The 6,645-nt window shown below is 43.1% G+C and overlaps 1 pseudogene; it reads right to left on the reverse strand.

Annotated features, from left to right (window-relative positions):
* Positions 1-1,210: 1,210 nt before the first annotated feature.
* Positions 1,211-3,562, reverse strand: LOC111550473 (annotated as a pseudogene).
* Positions 3,563-6,645: the final 3,083 nt, after the last annotated feature.

Consider the following 6,645-nt stretch of genomic DNA (forward strand, 5'->3'; position numbering starts at 1 on the left):
TTGGAATGTGATCCAACCCACCTAATTTCTTGTCCCGATCCTCAACTAGAAAAAAATAGTCTTTGTTCTCCTTTTAATAACTACTTTGTACTAACTTTGTGTACAGTTTACAAAGTCAGGTTTCTTAAACCCAATCTGAGGCTCAAGGGGAAGGCTGTTATTATTAGAAGCTACAGACTAGGAGAAAAGTCTTTATGAAGCTGGGTCTTGGACCTCTGGAAAGAGCCCCCTCTAGTACCTTGAAGGGGTGCAACATGAGACTGATTTTAGAAGTGGAAAATAACTGGAAACTGGAAATAACTGCCATTTCCAAAGTGAAGGGCTGTAGCTGGGGTGATGCCGACTAGAACAGTGAGCAAACAGGAAGAAGCATGCCCCTTCTGCCTCTTGAGGTTTTCTGTCTCTTTCTGTCATTCCCATTAGTAGAACACAGTAGGAAGCCAGCTAGCCAAGGAGAAAGGATGTTTGTAGAGTCCCATGCCCAGCATCCCAAAGCTGAACATAGAAAGGTGGGTTTGGAGCCAAAAGACATAGTACATCTCCCCATCCTTTTTTTAACTTTTGTTTCAGGTTCAGGGGTACATGTGCATATTTGTTATATAGGTAAATTGTGTGTCACAGGGGTTTGGTGTACAGATTATTTTACTACCCAGGTAATAAGCACAGTACCTGATTAGGTAGTTTTTCAATCCTCAACTTCCTCCCTCTCTTCACCCTCAAGTAGGCCCTGTGTCTGTTGTTCCCTTCTTTGTGTCCATATGTATGCAATGTTTAGCTTCCACTTATAAGTGAGAACATGTGGTATTTGATTTTCTGTTTCTGCCATTAATTTGCTTAACATAATGGCCTTCAACTCCATCCATGTCTTTTGCAGCAACATGGATGGAAAATAGTAGAAAACAAAAGTGTTTACAAAAAAAAAAATTTGCAGGGGGTGGAGAAGGAGGAAGGGGAGGGAGCTCGGTTTTGTTTTTAAATAGAGCTGAAGAAAAACATTGGAAAATCAGGAGATGATGTCCAACCCTTTTTGCAAGACAAAGCCCTCCGTTATTTCTGCCTCTGTAGTTTTGTTTTGAATTCCTTTTTTCTCTTCTGGGTGCTGATACGTCTCTCCATCCTTACATTGCTAGGTTTTATTATGTTTTGTGGGTTTTTTTTTTTTTTAGTTTGTTTAACCTTGTGTCACTACCTCGGTTTGCCCCCATGTCCCTTACACACAAGCAAAATACTCCTTCAGTGGAGTGAAGAAATGGCAGGTGACTGCCATGGTCCACGACCCACACAACATTCTCTGCCTTGCCCAATGGCTCATGTTGGAGATGTCAGTGTAATGGGCAGGGAGGCCAAATACCCTTTCCATTTCAGTGCACCTAAGGTGTCCTCCTTTTCATTCATGAAGATAGGGAGATGCTGGTCTTTGCCCTGCGTTATGGAGTTTGACCTAGTAGCAATGGTCCTCTCTTAGCTGATCTTAGCTCTCCTGCCATGTTCCAGACACTCCTGCAGCTCCAGCTTACACTCACAGTGAAAGCCAATGCCCTGCTCATACTGGGAAGGTTGCCACAGGTGTAGCAGTTCTGGTGTGCAGCTGACACTTCTTTGGCACAGGATTAGAATAAAAAAATTGTGAGATGTCTCTCTTGTGACTAATGTCCATGGCCACCACACTCTCAAGGAACCACAAGAAGGGCAATCATCTCCCTCCTTGGGCTGTGCATGATGCAGGAGGTGGTAGAACTCAAAGAACTGCTGGCCAGTGGCCTTGTAGGGTCCTTCGTGGGCAAGGTTGACAATGGAGAGGTCATTGAAGAGAATGGACCCCACTCCTGGTTGTGCTTTTGCACGATGGTTCTAGCATCCCCAACGTACATGATCCTCCCCTGGTGCCACAGCATGCCCACTGTGATGGCATCCTCACACACCTCTGAGACATGTAGTGGTCTACCCAAATGCCTAGCCCTTCAGCACCAGGAGCCTCATATCAATCCCATCAAAGAGAGACAGCACCTGGATGGGCGGCTTCCTTTTCTCAGCTGGGACAGGCAAGTAGATCTCCAGAGGGTCAAATTCTTTGTTATGGTTATTGGGGAAGAACATCTGGAGCTGAGATGGCCAGTCATCCTGTCGCTGCAGCAGCCCATAGGTGCCCTTGTGCCCACACATGTAGCAGTGCCAGGGATCTTCCTTAATGGTCACCTGGGCAACCTCTGGCCCAACCAGGAGGTCTATACACTCCACGCAAAAGCACCTGCAGCAGTTGTTCCAGCACATGAGCGCCTTGTGCCCCTAGCAGCAGATGGTGCAGCAGGACTGATAGCCATCATCATCATACTGGTATGCACACTCCAGGAAGCAGTTCTTGCAATGTTGTCATATTCCTAGCACGAAGAGGGGCTGTCCAGAGGGACATTGAGGCTCCCACAAGAGACACAAAGTTCCTTGCTGTTCTGGCACTTCTGCCTCACCTTGTACACCAGCTACTCTTGTTGGGTTCATCAACAATCTCCTTGATGTTGAGCTTCTTTTTTTATTTTTTTTGAATCAGAGTCTTGCTCTGTCACCAGGCTGGAGTGCAATGGCACTATCTCAGCTCACTGTAACCTCTGACTCCCTGGTTCAAGTGATTCTCCTGCCTCATCCTCCCCAGTAGCTGGGATTACAGGCACATACCACCACGCCCAGTTAATTTTTGTATTTTTTAGTAGAGACGGGGTTTCACCATGTTGGCCAAGATGGTCTCGATCTCCTGACCTCGTGATCCACACGCCTCAGCCTTCCAAAGTGTTGGGATTATAGGAGTGAGCCACCACGCCCAGCCCAATGTTGAGTTTAGCTGTGCTCTTTTGGGGTTTTTTGGCTGGAGGGAGTGGTGCATAAGCAGTTGCCTCAGGGTCAACCCACACATGTGCATAAACTTCTTTGTTGGGATTCTTCCCCTCTTCTTGTGGCTCCAGTCTCCTGGGGGCAGAAGGCTGGAACCTCCCAAAGGTCCATCCGAATATCTATTTGCTCTGCAACTCTGTGGCTTTGGCTGTGTCACTCTCATCGCTGTCATTGCTCTCTGGGAACAGCTCCCCTGTACACTGCTGGCCACCGGCAGGACTTTGTAGATGGCTTTGTGGTACTTGGGCTGCTTGTTGTATTATAGGTGGCCTGGTGGAACACACTGCAAAAGGAGCTCAGTGGCATCAGCTTCTCTACACACAGCACTGAACTCGCTTCTCCAAACCACATGACACAGTGGGTGCCTTCAGCTGCTCGGCTCTGGCCTGTCATCCACCAAGACACAATGTGGCCTCCAGGAGAAGCCCCGCAGTTTTCCTCACATCAGCTTCCCAGTGCCAAAGCCCCAGCTGTCCTTGTACTCTGGTTCATCATCACTCGCTTTGGTGTACTTGTTCCCAGCATCAGTCCCCACAGGCTCAGGTGTGGTAACGACAGTGGGGGATGTGGGTTGCTGGGTTGCCGCACAGCAGCAGGGCTTAGCCTCTTCCACCTTTGCAGACTCCTCTGAGCCCTAGTTTTATTCCACAACATTCATTACTGCAGTGACCTCAGCCTTTCTTTTCAGTCCATGAGGCCAGGTGTAGTCTTCTGAGGTCCAGCTCAGCATCTTCAGCATTTTTTACTTGGAATTCCGCATCCAATTAGTTGCCAATCCTTTCAATTTCACCCCTAAGAGCTGCGATGCCTTTTTTCTTTTTAGCTGATACTACTCTCGTTTAAACCTTTATTACTTCTTGTCTGACTCATTTCAGAAGCTTCCTAATGGGTTTCCTCTCTTGTTCCTACCTTTCCCTTATTAATCCAGATGAATCCACTTAGATCATTGCTCTGATTATGACTCTCTGCTGATCCAGATACTGGGATGAAGTCAAAATTCCTTGGCATGGCTCTCAAGGCTATTCACAACCTCATCATCCAACTTTTCAGACATGGCTGAAAGATATGAGATGATGGGTACGTAAATTTGCTTGTCTGTGGTTAACCACTATATATAAGTGTATACAACCACTATATGTAGGTTTCCAAACATCATTTGTACAGCTTAAATATATATATATATACACACACCCACAATAAAACAAGCAAAACAGGCTTATCTTAAAGAATCTTCACCCTATAACCTCTGCATACCTAGCTCTACTCAGGACTTCTGACTTGCCAAAGGCCTCTAGATTATTCTTTCCTCTGGGCCCATGGTCATTTAGCTTCTGCCCCGAATGCATTTCTCACCTTCACTTGATGCTTCAAGACTTTACTTAAATGTCATTTACTTCCATGAAGAAAGTATTGGAGCTTATCATAGACTCAGCACAGTTCGTTGCAAAGCTTTACAAAACTTACTAAGCACTTAGTTATTCTGCAAGGCGCTATTAAAGTTATCATTTTCAACAGATACATTGTTTTAAAATGCAGTAAATTTTTAGAAGTCAATGAATTTTTGGAAGGTAAAAGAATTTGTGATTTTCTTTTCCTTTTAGTATATGCTTTGTATACTTCCACCTTTATCTTTTCATTTTCTTAAAGATAACAGTGGAAGTATACAAAACATACTATATATGTATACAAATTATATAAAGAATAGCTCCTGCAGAAATGATGAGGATGGTGATGACAATTATTGCTAACATTTATTGAGCACTTACTATACGTTAAGCACTAACTTTGTTAACTTGCCCTTAACTTGTGTGAGTTTGTTTGATTCGTACAACCCCCCAGTGAAGTTCATACTACATGATTCCCATTCCACAGCTAAGGATCCTGAAGACAGGAAGCCTAAATCACATGACCAGCTAATATGTGTTGGGTCCAGAATTTAAATCAGGGTATCTGTCTTCAGAGCCCATGCCATTGACCCTTAAATAGCACCTTACAATGAAATTGCATATATATTTCCACCTTTATCTTTTCTTCTTCTTAAAGATAATAGTGGAAGTATATTAAACATATACTAAAAGGGCCATCAATAATTCTTTCGTGTCAGGAAATCATTGAAAACTGTATCATCTATCTGTCTGTCTATCTATCTTCCTATCTATCTATCTATCTATCTATCTATCTATCTATCTATCTTCTTAAACCCTCTTAAACCCAAAGAAGATACTTTACTTAGAAGTAGGGGCAAATTACAGAAATCTGAGACACAGATTCCATACCTGAAAATGAAATGTACTTAAAGGAAATATTGACAGGAGGAAGAGCAAATGCAGAGGAACTGACACATTAACCAGAAGTTAAATGATAGAGACATGGGCATGATTGTGTGTGTGTGTGTGTGTGTGTGTGTGTGTGTGTGTATGTATGAGCTAATGGAATGTGTGAAAAAGATAATATAATCATTGGGCATGAAATAGATGCAACTTAAGGCTTTTCAATAAAGCTTTGTTAGGGGATAACCCAAGAATACTCCAGAAGAAGGGGAAAGAGAAATTGAACAAATTTTAGAGGCAATGTTGAACAAGTGAAAATAACTTAAAAAATCACAGATAGCTGAGTTTTACCTGAGATTTACTCAGGAATGTAGAATTCAGAAAATAAAATAGAGAAGAGAGATTTCTTAACATTAAATTCTTTATTAAAATGAAATCAATTTCTTGTGAAGTTGGAACTAGGGAGTCTCAGAGGCAATGGATAACTCCTGCAAAAATGATATGGATGGTGATGATAATGCTTGCTACAATTTATTGGGCACTTACTATGTGTCAGGCACTAACTTAATTAACTTGCCCTTGACTTGAGTGATGTTGTTTGATTTGTATACCTCAGTGAAGCTCATTCTACAAGATCCCCATTTCACAGGAAAAAATCCTGAAACAGGAAGTCTAAGTCATATGCCCAGCTGACATGTACTGCGTCCAGAATTCAAATCAGGGAGAGTCTGGCTCTGGAACCCATGCCATTGACCCCCAAATAGCACCTTACAATGCAAAGAAAGGACAGATTCTTAGAAGTAATGGGTTTATTGACAGAGGAAATAAGACTCTTCTACAGGTTTCTAACATAACTTTGAAATAAAATAAGGGTCATAGGGCAAGGGAAATTGACAAAGGTGATGACACAAGTCCTATTAACTAGTTTGTTACTGAGAGGGGCGGGGAGGACTTGTGAGTCCTGAGAGCTCCCCCTGAACAATGCTGCCTTCAGTCCAAATTATTGCTGAATGAAGGGGAGGGGCAGGGTGGCTAGGTGATCAAAAGCCCTTCAGAGAAGGAGGTGGAATGGCAGCCATGGGCCCTTCTGTGTCTCCAGAAGTTCACTATACTGAATTTAATAATTGCTTCCTATTATTGCCTGACTGTCTGTTCCAAATAAATCTACCTGATTGGGATGGATTTGGTGTGGGAATATCTGTTCCAGCCTATTAGCCAGCACCTTTCCTGAGATTTCCCTGTCCACATTTATTAAGGAGATTGGGCGATAATTCAGGCTGGGTTCAGGTTCTCCTCCTGGTTTAAGAATTACAAAAATTAGCGCTGATCGTAGACTCAAAAGTCAGCGTTTTGTTTTCAGCTCATCCTTGTCTCTTCTTAGCAATGGATGCAGAAGTACCTTGCTTTGGGGTATGAAACCTGATTATCAAACATCAGGGCTCTTGGTACATTTCAGAAAGTGACAACTTTTAGGGGCAAATTTTCATTTTTT

This window comes from Piliocolobus tephrosceles, chromosome 15, assembly GCF_002776525.5.
Source record: "Piliocolobus tephrosceles isolate RC106 chromosome 15, ASM277652v3, whole genome shotgun sequence".
NCBI lineage: Eukaryota > Metazoa > Chordata > Mammalia > Primates > Cercopithecidae > Piliocolobus > Piliocolobus tephrosceles.